This window comes from Emydura macquarii, unplaced genomic scaffold (genome assembly GCF_026122565.2).
Source record: "Emydura macquarii macquarii isolate MOO-44397 ecotype Brisbane River unplaced genomic scaffold, CSIRO-AGI_Emac_v2 contig_1477, whole genome shotgun sequence".
Taxonomy (NCBI): domain Eukaryota; kingdom Metazoa; phylum Chordata; order Testudines; family Chelidae; genus Emydura; species Emydura macquarii.
Window position 1 is genome coordinate 9,212,493 of NW_027131614.1, and position 18,048 is coordinate 9,230,540.

Below are 18,048 nucleotides of genomic sequence, written 5' to 3' on the forward strand. Positions count from 1 at the left end.
AGTGAAAGTTATCAGTTGGAGTTGCTTGTTGGCCAGGTGTTTTGTAAGCTTGGAGGTTCTTGATTTATTCATTATCTTCTTGAGCATTTTACAAGAGTAGAAAACCTTGCCTCCAGTATTTTGGTTACATTACCTTCCTTATATAAAATATATAAATTAAATTAGCTATCTATTAATCTCAAGAATTCATCTCATGGTTATTGGTACCTATAAGCATCGTTACAATTAATTATAGGTCTATGTTTTTATCGTAAAACTTAAGAATTTCAAAATACAGCAATAAACTTCACTTCAAATAGAAGCTCTGCATGTTTGATTTTGCCCACTTCAATTTTACAAAAGTTTATTGCACTTATGCTAGTCAACTTTATAACATTAAGAAATCTGATTAAGGTAACAAGTCAAGAGATTCAAAGTCCCTGCTGAATCCCCTATTATGTCCAGAAGCTAACAAACTCTGTATGTGCTAAAATACCTAGCTACCCCATAACTGTGTTGCAAGTAGTCTCACACTTCTAATCAGAGAAGAAAAAAAAGAATCAAAACTTAAAGTCTCCTCACTCATGAAAGCAACCTAATTGAATGGAATTAAATAGCAAGATGGTCCAATAGCACTTACAAAAAACCCGAAACAGACTACTGATAAAATATTTGACTAAAAATGCTGCTGTTACAGTTATGATTTACATTAAATTCAAGAACAAAAAATAGTCTGGATCAACGTGTTCTTAAAAAGAAACTATGGCAGCCTCAGGTAGTTTTAAGAACAGAGAAAGTTATTAATTTTAGAAGCACATTTCTGGTTAATAACCATGTCCCATGAAAATCACACCAACAATTCTTAATCTCAACACCAACTACCTCTAGAAGGGTCATTATTATAAATCAAGCCAATATCACTGAAAACTCTTTCAAAACAGGCTTTAATCTTCCTCAATATAAAATTTCCAGCATAAAACTTAGATCCAGACTCAAAGCATGCAAGTGCCCCAATAATTATTCACTACATAACTGATTATCTGAACCATGTCAGCTGCACACTTTATTAAAGTATAAAACTACAGCTGAATCCATCTAATTCCATTCTTACGCTGTCGGCATTTTCCGATCAGATATCAGGACAGTTTTGCTTCAATGATTTTCACATGTTCTTGTGCTACATTTTTGCCTGCAGGTGTTAAATGACTAATCCAGATCCAACACCACACAAAAGAACATTTTCACTGGACAGCTGGCAAGTGATTGAAGATTAAACAGCCCCCGGACTCCTTGCCTCTTCTGTTGATTCACATATATCTTTTAGATTCTGTTTCAGCCATATAATTAATTTTTTTCCCAGTAAGTGAGCTCCCTCTTGTTTGCCTGCCACGAGGGGAGGAACAACGGTAAACTTCTTATGGAGTCTGAAACAAGAGTTCAGTTCACTTGCCAGGCTAATCTGTGCCAGGCACATGGAGTTCCAATTTCTTTTCCCGTGCTGCATGGCAACAGGACCACTTGTTGTAAGGCAACATGGTCTGAAGTGTAACAGGCTTCACCCTGAGGGTACAGTTGCTTTAGTGTGTGTTTCAGCCTCTGACCCTACTAAATTATCAGAAGAGGTGTCCTACAAATCATTCTCTTACAATGTTAAAGTAGATGGGAACTGGGAGAAAGGCACCAGAGGTTTGAAACAAATTTATATTGTATCAATTGGCTAGAGGCCCATTACAGTGGGCTGAAAGCAGTGCCATAGCTACATGTTGAGCAGAGCTTTGTGGAGGAAGCTACAGCATGTATCTCAATCTTGAGCTGAAAGTCTTCAGCTCAAGGAAGGCCCAAGATTACAATAAAAATAGAAACAAGGTGGGTAAGGGTAAGGACCAACTTCTGCTACAACTACACTGCATACAATAAAGATTAAAGTAAAAGTTGTGATATCTAATAAATATCAAGACACATCCACTTCAGAGTCATCTAAACAGTTGGCTTAGGTAGTTTTATATTTTGAGTTGCTATATGTGGTCATATCCCTCTTGTACATTTTAACTGGTGTAGTGTCCCCTTTTAAAAGATAAGCCCAATAGCTTGTGTGGATAGTGATAACTGCTACCATTGGGCTACAAGCATCCTATGTAGACGTCTCATTTCAATTCAACCTTCCTCTTAGTGGTTTCAAAGGGCAGAATTTATCCCCACTTGCAGCCTGGGTTTATCCTTTCCAAAAACTTGCAAATGCCCTTTCATCTTTGCACTGAGGCCCAGTGCTTCCACAAACTCTAGTCTCCACTCCCTTCCTTATGAGAGCCAGGCTGCCATATGGTCCCCACAGGGAGCTGTCCCAATCTCCTCCCTGCAAAGATATGACTGCTGATTCCACCAGCAGCTTCCTTCCAGAAGTCTTGACTGTCTGCCCACCTCATGTCAGAATGACTGCTTCCATCTCATGTTCCCATACAACTGCAGAGTCTCACTATGCAGAGTGAAAGTAAAGCTCTTGGGTACACATGGTGGAAAGGGTTGGTGAAGAAAAGGGCATTCACTTTGGAGCCAGCTTGCTTCTGCCTTTTGAGGGGTCTTTTCTGGCTTGTTTTGTTTTGTAACCCACAGTGAAAGGTAGCAAAAAAGATTGCACATGATCTAGCAAACAATACACAGAAATACACATGGCCTTCTGGCTCTACCTAAGCCTCAGCTATATGGCTCCTCTAATGGACTGGTTGTTGCACTTGATTTTTCAAAAAAGTTGAACAAAGCAGTGTAATAGCCAGGATATATCTATAAGTAATGCTAGGGTTTGAAATTTATAGATCTATATTGCTCTATGGGAAAAAAAATCTAAGCGCCTTTATTATATTAAAGGCATGCCTCAATACAAAATGTCCAGAGGCTTCACCAGTATATAGTCAAGGAAAGTAACTAACAATTAAACATCTAAAAACAGTTCTTTCACCTCCCAAAAGCCCATTCTTATGTTACATTCCTTCAAAACCTGAGAATATAGATGGTCTTTGCAGCATGTCCTCAAGGTCAGATCCAGCCTATCTTGGACCAAAGAGGAAATAGATATCTTTCTAACAATCCTCATTAAACCAACTACTGTTGGTGAGAAAAACAAGCTTTCAAGCTTACACAGAGCTCTTCATCAGATCTGGGAAACACTCTGAAGAAGATCTTTGTGTAAACTTGAAAGTTTGTCTTTCACCAACAGAAATTGTCTAATTTAAAAAAAAAAAAAAAGTTACCTCAACCACCTTCTCTCACTAATATCCTAGGACCCACATGGCTACCTCACTACTGCACTCCTCCTCAAAGACAGTTGGGGATGCAGTTCACTTGCAGACCAAGCACATCCACAAATGGAACTGCAGTCATATCACAGAGGGAGAGATGGTCTCTTATAAAAGCAGGTCCCACACCATTTAAGCTTTTATAATCCAAAAGTAACACCACCCTGAAGCTAGCTGGCAACACCTGCAAATCCTATGACATAGAAGTCATATGCTCATGCTAAAACAGTCTGCTCAACAAGAAGGCACCTGTACTGTGCCTCAGATTCGGTTTCTGATTGTATTTGAAGGATAAGTACACTACAATAGTTTATCAAAACGAAGGCACAGATGTCACTTGCCAAGCTGGCATCCTGAAATAAGCTGTCAGCCTCTTGGCCAGGTATAGAGGAAAAAGAAAGCTATCTACCTAGTTAAAAACATGCATCACAAGTTGTGGACACATTTTCTATCAGAGTGACGTGAATTTCTAGAATCAGTGTGTTTGTCAAAGGATAGGCTCTTACATGCCTACCTATTGGCTCTTTCAGCCTCTCCTCTCTACAGGAAAAAAATCCCAAAATGAAATTATTCCCTCCTGGGCCATGAACAACTCCCAAATAAGAAAGAGACCTTCTTACTGAGTTTCTGGACCCAATCTACATCTATGATCAGTGCAGCCTCTTCCACACTCTGGTCCCCATTTTCCTCTTTCTGTCAGTTATCTAAAAAAGCAGCTAGGCCTGAGCTACTGCTGCCTTAACCTCACAGATCCTTAGTCTTTTCCTGCCTACTCCCTGAACCCTACAAGCAGCACAGGGGACTGAGTGGTTTGGGGGCTAAATGCCTCGTGGGTGGCCCTGGTGCCTGAGGTAGGAGACCTAAGACAGACAGTACACCATAGTCTTCAAAAGTGGTACATGCGAGCTCTCCACAAACTATTAGGCTATACAAGTCTTGTTATTCCACATCGTGATACTATTTTGCTGGCCCAAAGCATTGATAAGTCATGAGTCAGGTCCCCCCAAAAAACTCATGAGATTTACTCAAGGCCTGAGATTTTAAATAAATAGATTTCAGACTTAACTGCATTCTGAGCTGAGCTGCACCAGAGCTGAGATTATTTTATATGCATGTGACTCTGGGAGCTGGTGCGCTTAATAAAAACCACACCAAATAGGAGACTTGCCAACACTGTCAATATGAATCCATTGATGGGGACAAAACAGTGGATGGAATGAAGTTAAGCATGATATGGTGGGTCAGAGCAGGCATGCTGCGATAGTGATTATGAAATATAAACTTAAATTAGATTTAGGTCAGTCTAACATGTTCCAAACTAGCCACATTTACACAGAATTAGGAAGAAGCTAAGACAACTTTCTAGACTGTAGAATAGTTCACTTAGGAAGCGAATGAAAGACACTTTAAACTGAGTGGATGATGAACAATCCAGCACTGGCAGGGGGAATTGACTAAATAATTCTTTCCCAACTCTAATTTTTATGGATTCTTTAAATCAGTTCCTTGCTCTCCAAGCAGCTTCCACATCACTTCCGAATACATCACTGAAAGAGCGTGAACTATTCCTAAAAGCTAAAATTAATGCCTGTTTCCTGTGCACACAGCTTTAATGACTTATTAGACAAAAGTGTGAGTCTGAACAAGCATTTACATGTCATTTCATAGCTTTAGTAATCTGTTCTCAATCTTTTGGTTTACGGCAAATTAACTTCTAACAGTCTAGCACTTCTTCCCTCCCTTTCCTCAAATTCTTTAGTTCCATTCTTGGTGCTCTTAATGAAACAAAACTCAAAAGATTGTGTTGCACAAAGAGCAGTGCAGCTGCACTGTCAAAACAAATTAGTTTAAAGTACAACAAATCAGAATATGAAGAAATACCATGTTTGGAAAAGTCTGATTTTTTAAAAATTAAATTAAGGATTAATTATTTTTAAAAGTAGTAAATTAACAAGCACACATAGAACACAAAATGTTAACTGTATGCAAGTTCAGAGAAATAGAGGCTAAATGCAAAGGGTTTGTGAAAGTGGGACGAGGTCATCACCACACCATGTATACAAAATTGTCTTGATTTCATCAAAAAGCAGCAAGAGACTGTACCAGCTCGGCAAATATAAATTTAGGAAAGGGGCTTTACAATACATTGGAAGTTTTCATACTTCTGACTCTTCATTCAAGTGTCTAAAGCCCCTTTACACCATTCTGGGAGCACAAAGGAGCTGGTTAAACTGGCTTTACAGCTATGCAGGAATTCCCCCTATGCTGGGGAATCTGAATGACACAACAGTTCCATACTACTGCCTTACAGCCTCCTCATAAAAGAGGAATGCCTAGAGGAAAGAAGCATGATCATTAGCTTTTTTTATTCTAGGGTCTTATCTGCACAGGGAAGTTTACTGGCATTACTACAGCAGTGTAATCATATTGCTATAGTTCTATCAGGATAGTAATGCCAGTAAGTTTACTCAATGTGGACAAATCCTAGCTATTCCCCACGACCAAAACAGCCCATTGGACAGCTATGTAAATTGAAGTAGCCTCTGGGCCCTTATAAGGGCCCTCTGAGCCCTTATCTTGGGCTCAACGTCCTGCATTAAGCGCAGCTCAGCCAGACCTGAGAATTGGAAGTGGCCTAATAAGCCAGGTCTGATTTAGAAAATTCCACCAAGCCTGCAGCAATAGGGAACCCCACCTCACCAGGGACTGGATGATATGGTAGCTACGCATGTTCACACGCCACATGGTGTGGAGTAAAAAAGCTGCTTTTTTTAGACTGAACTCTGGAACAAGTAACCAAAGACCTGGGAGGAATAGGGCACATCACAGATCCTAGCCTCCTCATGCAGAACATGACACCATCACCTTAACTCCCTTTACAAACACAACCATCTCTAGACATACTTCTACGCATAGCCATTCAACAGAACTACTATATGCCCCAGCTCCCCTCACAGCTGTCCACGGAGGATGGAGAGAGACAATGTATTTTAGTTTAGCAGCTGTGGTACCAATTGATGAAGTACAACCCATAGAGGCAGATTCTCTTGAACCAGCACTGTCTTACACATTCGTTTATGGAATTAAACTGACTTTGTGCAAAGGACAAGTTTGTCAGTGGAAAGAGGGACATGTTTTCAGCTATGATCTTACAGCATGACTTGTTCAAAAAGACAGCTTCTTTAGATATATTTTGTTAATTTAATCTAAGTTCGTTTACTGGGCTACAATTTCAGAGCCATCCCTTAGAGAGTTGAGCATATGGACAAGAAGCATAGCAAGCAAACCAGATCCCAGAAGCGCAGTTTGACTGAAATACAGTGAAGGCCTTTTTTTTTTTTTTTAAATATCTTTTTATCTAACAGATTCCAATCCAAACTGACCAAATGAGAAAAAACTTTAATGCAGCACGGAGAGCTATAAAAAGACAGTAACATTTTTAAACAACTGATCAGCACACTTCCTTTTGAATATGCAGAAGATAATATTTTTAACTAGTAACAAGACATTTACAGTGGGATTTAAATTTTAGGGTAAGCGTGGCAATAGTGTGTGCAGTAACAAGAACTGTATGAGTTAGAGAGTACACAAGAGAGCAAGAGTTGGGGGAGATGATAACGTGGCACCATCCGCAGCAAGAATTACTAAGAAAGTAGAACAGAAGGCCAGCTAAACTGCACAGTCACATGAAAAGAAACCTGGCACATCGTGTTGAAACAGACATAGAAATCTTTATACCCACACTAGCTTTGGTCTTACCATCCAACTTAAACATGTAGGGTAAAACCCTGGCCTTACTGAAGAAAGTGGTAAGACTTCCATTGACTTCAATGAGGCCAGGACTCAGTATGCAAATGTCAGAGCTCAATGTCCAGGTTCCATAACCAGAGAATAGCCTCTGTATTTGAAGTCGCCAGGCTGTAGACCACTTTTCAGATGTCAGGTAGGGCACTTTTCCACCACAAAAGTGATCATCTGTGACATTTTCCCCACAGTCACAGTGTGGGGATGCCAAGTCGGTGCATGGCTATGGCAACTCTGGTCCAGCCCGAGAGTTGTTGAGCCTGGTCCAGGATCTATGATCAAATGTGGACAAGGAGGCAAGTACAGCCATGGACTCCTGAATTTGCTTAGTGTGAGACTCTTTCCAACTGATGCTTCCATTTGGTAAGAACGAAATTTTCAGCTCCCTGGCAGCGCTGATGGTCCGTGCGTGACAGACCAGTAGCTTCACCCCGGAGACTCAGTTTACAAGAGAAAATGCTGACACCTGCCTGAAACTGCTGATCAGAGATACTTCACCACAAACTTATGTGGCCATTTCAAGGGGCTGTGGAAATTAAACAGTTTCTCAGTTTATTCTATTGTGATGATCATCTTAGATTCTAAGCCTGATAAAAATCTTTTTTTCTGCACCATAATTTGGAATGGATAGCTTTATTGATTTGAAATGATTAATTTTAAACTCTTCTCTGAATTATATATAGATTGTTTCCGCTCTCAGGGATGCCTAAGAAGATTCATGTGATTTTTCCTCAAGCTAGACCTTCATGAAAATAGGCATCTATCTTAAAATATGAAAGGAAGCTATTCTAGAAATCTCTCATTTGTGTCTGAAACAGGTCTCGTCTTCACAAAAGAAAAGCTAAACCTTCCAATATTTTATTTTGAAAGAAGTCCCTTAGTTATTTAGCTCCTGGCAGGCAGTACAACCTTCAATTTCTCACTAAAGCTTTATTTGCCTTTCACATAAAAAACTCACTGTTTAGAGACCATGGGGATTCGTTTAATATTGAACTGCAACAGTAGTTAATACTTAACACACATGCACAGTAATATTGTTACAGTTGCCTTGCAACCAGAAGCTCATGGAAGAGCAAAATGGACTTACACAGAAGTCTATAATAATGCAAAACCACACACACACACACACACACACACACACACACACACACACACACACACACACACACACACACCAATATTAAGCATGCCCTCTTTGCTGATGGGGTGAAAGTAGAGAAAATTTGTCCAGCTTCTGAAGTTGGAGGTAAAGTAAAGGTTGGTAGATGGAAAACAAATGAAGTCACGGTAGCATAGAAACTAGTGATCTTAGACTATACTTTCATTTGTATTTAAGATAAAGTATGTGAATCATTTTCCTCCAACTCTGCATGAAATTTTGTTTTGAAGTTACATAATGCACTTGTTTTAACATTTTCAGTTCTAAGAAGTTAATTATTTCACACACACTGGGTTAACATTTCTTTCCTTCCCACTGCCCCCAAAATAGATACATCAATATGGGTTACAGCATTTGCTCCAAAAGTGACTGACACTACTGAACCGAGACACAAGTGTCAAAGCTAAATCTCTCCAAGATTAAATCCATAGGGAACAGATTTCTGACAAACTACGATTTAAAAAATATCTGCAGTATGCCATCTACCACCTTTAGTTATAAATAGGTCTAAATACACACTTAAAGACTAAAGTATTTAAATACTAGCTAACATGATCATGTAATGATCAATTACAAATATTCCTCTACATTTTGAGATCTATGAGGAGTACAATTACTATTCATGAGCATTTCTACTGCTGCAGTGCTTTTCTTGTGTTGAGTAAGCTAATGTGCAGTATATCAGAAGCAAACTGAAACTGAATTAAGTAGTATTCTTAAATCAAAACTTAGTCCCACAAAGCTCTTTACAATGGGGAGATAGCACAGATAAGATAAGTAGTTCTAGTCAAATCCCAGCAAACTAATACTACCAGTTATCTACAAGCGTTAGTCAATTTTCCATTCTTTACCTACTATAAGAGTAATTATGTCATGTCTATGACAGCTGAACACAGTCTGGCTAAGTTAAATCTCTTACATACTGTATTAGAAGGCTTACTTGAGGTGGGGTGGTTTTAAAAGAAAGGTTGGAAAATCAGAAGTGCTTAGACAGAGAAAAATGTAAGGACGTGTGTTATTGTGGGCTCATTCACATAGTTAAGTAGGTGCCTTTATGTTATCTAAATAGCTCAGTTTCTTGTGATCCTTCCCTAACTCAAGGCATTTGTGCAACACAGTGGAAAGCAGCTTTCCCTTTTTTGTAAAGTCCAGATGAATATTCAAACTGAAACTAATGTTTACTTGAATAAAATATTACTAGGCACATTCTATTCCATACATGATTACAATTTCTCTACTTTGAGTGGAGACTATAATCGACTCCAGAAGTTTTTCCTTCCTGAGATTCTTTACAAGCAGGCGGAATATCATCTGAGATTTATGTGGGGCTAATATATCCAGATTCCAATTTGTCTTAGATCACACCTTTCTGCTTTTCCTGTATTCACCGTTATTTTCTTCCTCACTAGATTACAATTCCCCTGGGTTTACACACAAATATCACAGCAAAACATAGTAGTGAAATTTCCTCTTCTTAAGAAAGGAAACACTGGGTTCTAACATTTTATCCCTTCCTGAGAGAGACCATCACTTTCAGTCCTTCCTGGGTGTAAGGAGAGAAGATCGGGAGAACCAGTTGAGTATCATTATATAATACTAGCAAGGGAAATGTTACAACTTTTATCTTGTTGGTGTGCAGCCTCCTCCATTTCTCTGCTCATAAGCTGGCATATCCCAGCTTCTCCTGACAAAAAGAATGGCAAGTACTTTACATTTATTTAAAAAAATTAAATGGGCTTTTGCTGGCTTTGGAGGATGGGTGGACTGGCCAGGGATCTTTTACTAGTGATGATCTGAACGTTTCTGGGAGTGGTGACACTGGAAGATGACAACTCTCTGACAATTCTAGAATGAAGAGAGCAGCTGTTCCAGGCAGAAATCCATTCATCTAAGCCCTAGAGATCTTGTATCATCAGGTGACTGAGGTGAAGTTAAGCTACAAAAGAGGGCATGGAAGTTAGCTCTGTCTAGAAACCAGACAGATCATTTGGAGTTTCTCTTGTATGAAAAGTTCTCCTGCATCATTACCCAGGACTGGACTAAAATTCAGACAAACATCAATAGGCTGCTGAACTAGGATGCAGCAACAGAGAACCACCAGAGACGTGCCTTTCCAACTCCTCACCTTCCACCTCTGGCAGCTGGACGCCCAGACCACCTTTGGGCTTTAGGAATTTGATTTTTTAGCCCCCACTCAGATGCCTCTAGTGAATACTCTCCTCGACCAGCTTCTTGAATAGGTGCTTGAGTATCTCCCTAAATTTTAGGTCTCACCAACCACACAACAGTAGCCCACTAGCGTACTGTTAGCAGCATCCAGCCAGTATGCTGCTGGGAGAATAATTTCTTGGCATCTCTATTCAAGAGCTGTGGAACCACAGCAGTAATAACACAGCAAGCGATGTGCTATATGGGCATTAAACAGCAAACTGGTGTACATAAGTGATATAAGATGATTTGTGGTGCAGAAGTAGTGACTATGGAGAGGGGAAGCAAATAGAGGTCAGAGAATTGTGAGAAGACATTGGAGGACTACTAGCACCAGTGTTGATTAGCCTGCATCCACACTGCAAAAAAAGGGAAGATTAGCACCAGGTTAAAGCTGAATCTGGCATCAGATTTATACCCCCATCCATGTCAGCCAAACTGGGTTTAAAATACCATCAAATATGAGTTGAAGGTTGGTGGTGGAGACAGGAGAGGGATTAGGAACAATATCCACATAAGAGCCTAGGCTAACGCTGCCCCGTAGAGATACCCTTAGTCTACAGAGGGCCCTTGTAACCTGCATTGCCGTAAAGCAAAGATTGCTTATGTAACTCTAAAGCTGCAAAGAATAATCAACCAGATTTGCCATTGTGCTGCCCGATAACAGCCTGCAGTTTGTATGCATGTTTTGGTCAATGCATCAGCCTCTGGAATAGGCATTACAGTTTACTGAAAAAATATAATTCATAGTTAAAAAAAGGGATACCTCTGTTTACATCTAGCACATCAGCTCAACCGCCAAGCATGTTACCCAGTACAATTTCTTGCTATGATTGGATTTAAAAGCTGAGAGGAGAATCATGGATTTAACCAGAACTCATTACATAAATGATTTGCATTTACTTGTTCTGTTTGGACACTTAGCAGGATTTCAAAGACACTCATTCATCCTCAGCCCTACTGAGCCAATAGTTTATAACTTGGGCGTTTCAAAGTATTGTCTAGCTACTATTAGATTCAAGTACATCTACATACTGCAACTGGGAGCATACTTCGCAGCTCGAGTCGACAAGCAATCTAGCTCTGCTCAAGCCAGCATGCTAAAGATAGCAGTGTAGCTGATGAGGGGAGTGGCAAGAGAACAGCTCAGGCCAGCCACCCAAGTAGGTACCCAGGGGTCTGGGTAGGTTTGTGCTTGGAATATATTCACAACTCAAGTAGACATGTGCTAGCTCTCCTCAAGCTAGCATGCTAAAAATAGCAGCATGTCAGGGGTAGCATGTGCGGTGGTTGAGGCTAGTTGCCCAAGTACAGGCCTCCTCCGTACAGAATCCACCACTTGTGCCACTCTCCAGCTACACTACTATTTTTAGTGCGTTAGCTGGAGTAGAGGAACATGTGTCTACTCAAGCTGTGAAGAATGCTCCCAGCTGCACTTTAGATGAATCTTTAGAGTCACATTCCACTCATCATACAGGGCTTAAATGAATAGAAAAGCCTAAATGCATGTGGCCTAGACTACAGAGTTCTAGCAGAGGTGTGAAACAGCACAAGTACATGAAGAAATAAATTTAATTACCACTACAGCTATTACTACTGCCACCATGTTGCTGTTTCACCTCGATACATTTGCGAGAAAGGAAAATAGACCATACATTGATTCAAGTGTGAAACAGTCCTTGAAGAGTTTCCATGGGCTAGGTTGTGTCCTGAGTTAATAGATACTCTCCTTTTCATGAAATTTAGGTTCAAGTCCTGGCTGAAGTCAAGTGACTAAATATACTACTTTGTTTATAGGAGACCACCAGACGAGATAATCTAGAAGCCAGGGTCTCAATTAGCAAAAGTACTGTAAAGCTGCACTGACGGTTATGTGAGGAAGCTATTAGTTTCACACACTCATTACCACACATTCGTAGCAAGTGTCCAAACCAGTTTGGAGTGCAGAATATTTTTATTTCTTTATCACCAAATATTGGAAAGTCTTGACATAAATGAAGCAGTTTCCAATTACTGTTTTGACCCTTCAATTTAAGTATTCCCTTAACTATTCTGAAAGGAATTTTATGTGGGTGTTTTATTCTGTTAGATAAGAATGAGTTCAGAATGCTCTGTTCAGCAAATAAGAATGCAGACCAACTTTTAAATGCAGATTGTTTCCTAGACAGAGCTTGCCATAAACTTAGTCATCTTGTCAAACATTAAAATAAATGTGGAAATTATGCCAAATCTACATGATCTTCTGACAAAAAAAAAAAAAAGTTAAGAACAAACACACCCTCACATTTTTAATAAAGTATTCATGGAAAGTTATTCATTAGTATTAAAGTGAATGATACCTTTGGACTATGTTTTATATAATAGACTATCTACTTCTTGAAAATGCACAATCTTTAGACAACCTCTACAGTTTTCATCTAAGTTTTATAGATACCTTAAAGCACTTCAATATGAAGACTACTATTTACCGTGGTGTTTGTATACAAATAGGGGACTTTCTAATGAGCCTGCTCTTCTGATCAACGCATTCAGCAATACGAACACTGATTTGTGTTAAATGCTTTTCTATTAAGAGTGATTTTACAATCACTGAACATCCAAAAGAAGGGCCAAGCCTATTGCAAGGAGAATGTTTATCTTTGTACATAAGCATCTTATCAGTAATTAAAAAAGGAAATACAGAAGATTTTACAGTTGAATGGAGGTTTGATAACATTAACACGTGTTTGACAAAGAAATAACTAAAGACTCTTCGTAGCGCCAACTTACTGTAAAATAATCCCTACTGAATTAGAATGGACGTTTTTAATTAAAGTCTACTGGAGATTTTAGAAAAAAGGGAAAATGCATTTTCAGAGATTCACTAACTGGCTGTACCAAGAGCAAGAGTTCTACCAAAGTAATATTTCCACTTCACACACTCAAGCCGAGAGATGTTAAATACACTGCTCTGATCATTTAAAGCAGCCAATTGTTATATAGGTGTTCAATATTCTACTGACTGGAGATTCCTCGAAGTGTACACTAATCAACTACTCAGCAAGAATTTTCTTTAGTTATTTAAAAAAAAAAAAAAGGAAAAACGGACAATTCTACATAAGCTGTGAGGACCAGCTAAATTAGACTAGTGTCCACACATGTGACAATGCAACTACTACCTGGTCTTCAATTTCCCAGCAGCATCACTGCAACTTATTTCCATATACTTTTAGGGGGTGGGCAGAAGAGACATCCACACATCACATGCCTCTCACTGGCAAGAGCTATAAGAGATCCTGTTCACGTACAACTTCTATCACCTTCAGCAACAGCTCTGGGTACTCTAACATTTGAAAGGTCTAGGCATCATTCTACATATTGTCTACAATTTTGCATTACTGATCTCTTGTAAAATCTTTAGTAGTAGTAGTTTTTTTTTTGTTCTGTTTTTTTAAATTTAGATTGTGAGGTGGTGGCAGATTGCAATGGCTAAAAAGGACTATTAAACTCTTGAGAGCTTTTAGAACCTATTCACTGAAGTACCCCCATTTAATAGAACACTTAAGCATGTGGTTAACTTTAAATATATGCTTCAAGGTATGCACATGCTTCAGTGCTTTCCCAAGTCAGGGACATAGGCAGGGTATTTGAGAGTTGTCACAAAAATTTAAATAAAACAGCAAATGGATGAGAAAACCCTCAAATGCTCATTGACAAGCCAATTTAGGTGTAGAATTTAACAGCCAAACAAACTTGAATTTTCAAAGGATCATGTTAAAATAGTCACCTTTCCACTACACATTTGTTCCTGTATTCTTGGATGTTTCCTCAGCCTATTAGTGCCTTCCATTTCCAGTTGTGATAGTTCACTGATGTTGAGTCTCAATCTGATTAACATTATGAACAACTGCTAATGTGCTTTTCACTGGAAAAGTGTAGTTATTTACATGAGCAAAACATTCATATAGGAATTTGTTGCAATGTTAAGAGTTTAAGAACCTATCCACTTATTTTATTAAGTATGTTTAATATTTTCTTCAACCTTAGCATTTCCCACAACTTCAGAGAGGCTTCAAAAACCTAAACAGATTTACAGAAATGTATAATCTACATAGATGTAACTACACTTTGAAAGACTTTATGCAGATGAAAATGTTGACGCTCAAAGAAAAAGCTTATGTTATCAAGTGCCAGTTTAACTTCTGTTTATGTCAGTGGAAAGACTGACGTTATCTTCCATGGGAGATGGATTGAGCCTCAAAAACTTGGTTCTACAGTTCAGTAGCAAGCATTTTTTTAAAAGGGGGAGGGAGGAGATGAGATTGGTTATCTGGACAGGCTACTGTAGGGAAAGGGGTATAAAACAATGTAGATAATCATACATATAGAATATGTTTTTCAACCACCTTGGAGACCAGGGGCCAAGTTTAGCCCTCAGTTACACCCTTAGCTTGTTAGGTTGAACAAGTATAATAAGATGCAGAATTTGACTCACTGTGCCCGGTCTTCTATTTTTTATTTATTTTTGTTTTAAAAAGGGGTAAGAGGACTAATCAATAGAAGTTTAATTAAACTCTTCTGACACCAGCCCCGTTCCATATACACAAAATCTTGCTATCTGTAAATTGCGAAGTCAAGAGATGCAATACTAATGGCTGTGTATGGGATTATAGTCAACCAAAAGACAACCAAAATAGCTACTTAAATATGCATATTGAGCTTTGCATTAGAGCCTCAAGTGTTCTGGAGGACAATCATGCAGAATTAGCTAAATCGCTTCTCAAAAAGGCTTGCCATTTTGCATATGGTAGCCATGTTATCAGCCTGAAGAATGCATTAGAGAAGAATGTCCACTTATGAATACAGTCTTTATTAAGTTCTGGAAGAGAAGGTCAACAGCATATTAATGAAATCTGCAAGCGATACCAATTTTAGAACCTGGAAGGAAGCATAGAGAAATGGGAAAGAAAGGGAGATGAAAAGATATTGAGGCATGTGTCACACATTCCCATGCAAAGAGACTTAGAAAGGTTAGAAATAGGCAAGCCATCCCAAAGTAATTCACTTGAAAAATGCAAATGAAGTACAGGGAAGTAAGTTGTTCTAAACAAAATATTGACTGGAAGAGCGAAACCTGGAAAGCAGTAATGCCCCTAAGGACTATGTAATTAGATTGTCCAAATTTGTAAGGCTAAAAATGCAAGGGTGGGGCAGATCAACACAGCCTCCTCTATATTCCTTAAATTTGTTTAACAGAAGTAACTGGAGGGGCTGGAGCCACTGAATTATAAAAGAATGAGAGTGAAACTGCATGGTGTAGCTAAATCACACTTAAAGAGAGCAAACACAGAGGTGGAGAATTTTTGGTATCACAGGGGGTATAATCCTAATCATATTGTAATTGATCTAATTTTACTCACAACAGATGAGCAGGCCACTCTCTTTTAGAGAAGTGTGCTGTGATCATTTGCTTATAATCGAGTAATAGTCTGATATCTCAAGTATTGTAAAATAAAACTATAGGTATTATGGAGTGTATTACAAAACACAATGTTTTTTGAAGTAAAGAATCAAAACACTAAAACAACATTTATCCATTCAGCCCACGGCAGCTGGATTTTGCTTAGATGAGATGTCATACCTCCATGATATTGCATAGTATAATAGCATACAAGCCACAAAACATGGTAGATACATTTTGATCAAATTTATTTTCATTTGTAGTTTCAGTTTGACCAATCGAATTAAGTACTGCTAATTCTAAGTGGAAAGACAAATGTCAATAAGGGGAAGTCTGTGCACCCTTCTCCCTTGCCAACACCCGTCTGCAATGGGAGATGGCATTTCCTTTCTGAATGAAGCAGATAAAAAAAATCCTAATTAAGAAGAACTTGTAAGTTGGGGGACAGTTTTAAAGCGGAAGGCAGATATCAGCAAGTCTGTGAATGTGTAAACTTGGTTTCATGAGAACCAGCCACTTCACTGGCTGATGAATGCTCTCCACAAAGACGACCCAGTTTTATTTTCTGATCTTCTGCCGCCTGTGGATGAAAATCATCTGTTCCAAACTTTCATCATGAGAAAATGTATTCCCTGGCCACATGAAAGCCATGTAATTCTACCTTTGTAGCCAAGTGTTTCCCTAAAGCAGTGAAAAAGCTAATCATACATTGTGAGTGAGGATGAAGCCCCTCACTGGGAAAGAGCACAATAATTATGTCTGAGGTTCGCCTGCTTCCCCAAGTTCTCAGCTGCTAATCCTATAATTTCTCTGATGCCTTTGTTCAGATATTGTTTATTTTGTTGACTCATTCCATAAGAGACAGGGATTTAAATTCCCTCTGATCACTCATCCAGGACCAGTACTTAAGAAGAGATTACAAATCCTGAAAACATTCATATGGTTTCCTAAAGTGTTTGTAGTTCTGACTGGTCACAGAAGACCTGAAAGTCTGACTCCTACTGTCTTGCTTCCTTATGACATACTTCAGTTCCAAACCCAGTTTTATTTTAGTAGCTGGTACTGCCCTCAGACACTAAAGTTAGATTAATACTCTATTCCAAGGGTTTTGAGAATAGCATGCCACAGACCACATTTTAACAGATATAGCCTTCAGGAATATCTCCTCTTCCACATGCAATTGTTAACAAATCTGAAACACTTGCAATTGTTTACATGGAGTATTAGGCTAGGTCTTCACTGACGGCAGCAAATTCGCCGCTGTCAGATCGATTTCTCTGGATTGACTGAGCGGTCAGTTGATCCAGAAATCAACATATTAAGACCACCTCCACAAGTAGCGTAGCACTGCATCGACTGGAATGCAGTTCCTGTCGGTGCAGTGCAGTGAAGATGGCATGCAGAAGAGAAGCAGAGAAGTCGACAGGAATTACAAGGTTTTTTTGCGTAGCTTGTGTAACTCCAGTCAACTGCCGCCGAATCTCGGAAGTAAGTGAAGACAAGCCCTTAGAAAAAGCAATGCATTCTTAGAACACTTTTGCCGTCTTCAAAAAAATGTAACAGCTGGAAACAAGGGTATAAAATGATCAACCAGCTGTCCGTAGACCACAACCAAGTACTCCGAGACCACCAATGGTTCCCAGTCCAATTTGAGAATCATTGCTTTCTACCAGGTGAATAGACCAGACTTCAAATTTTTTTCAATTTGCACAGGACATTAGTTTCTAGCACTTGTGGTTTGAAATAGCAGTTGCTAAAGTCATGTCATACTGAAGTGGGGAAAAAGCAAGATATTAATCTGAAGGGTAGTTTCATATCTGTTGAAACTCATTGGAGCTACAATCAAATGTCTTACACCACAAGAAGACTAGAACATTTATTACTAGCCCAGCTGATTCACAAGATACTGGACCTTAAAGTTTACATTAACTCTCCAATTAGCAGTGTTGTTTTGCCCCAGCACAGGACTCAGTGTGATTTCCAGCCTCTGATGTAAGAGCAACAGTGCTGTATCTGCATTTAACCAAAAAAGGCTTAATCGCTGCAAATCAGGAACAGTACAAAGGCCCAAGTTCACATAGGAAAGTTTGTGATCAGGTTTGGTGGTAACATGTTCAAAGGTGGTTTTCCAAATGCTCATTAACTGCCTTAAGAGAAGCATTCCCAAC

At 39.1% G+C, this 18,048-nt stretch overlaps 1 protein-coding gene across 1 annotated transcript in view; it reads right to left on the bottom strand.

The window, feature by feature from the left end:
* RDH10 (retinol dehydrogenase 10) overlaps window positions 1–18,048 on the bottom strand; it is a 41,887-nt gene that overhangs the window by 13,186 nt on the left and 10,653 nt on the right. The gene's annotated exons all lie outside the window — the stretch shown is intronic.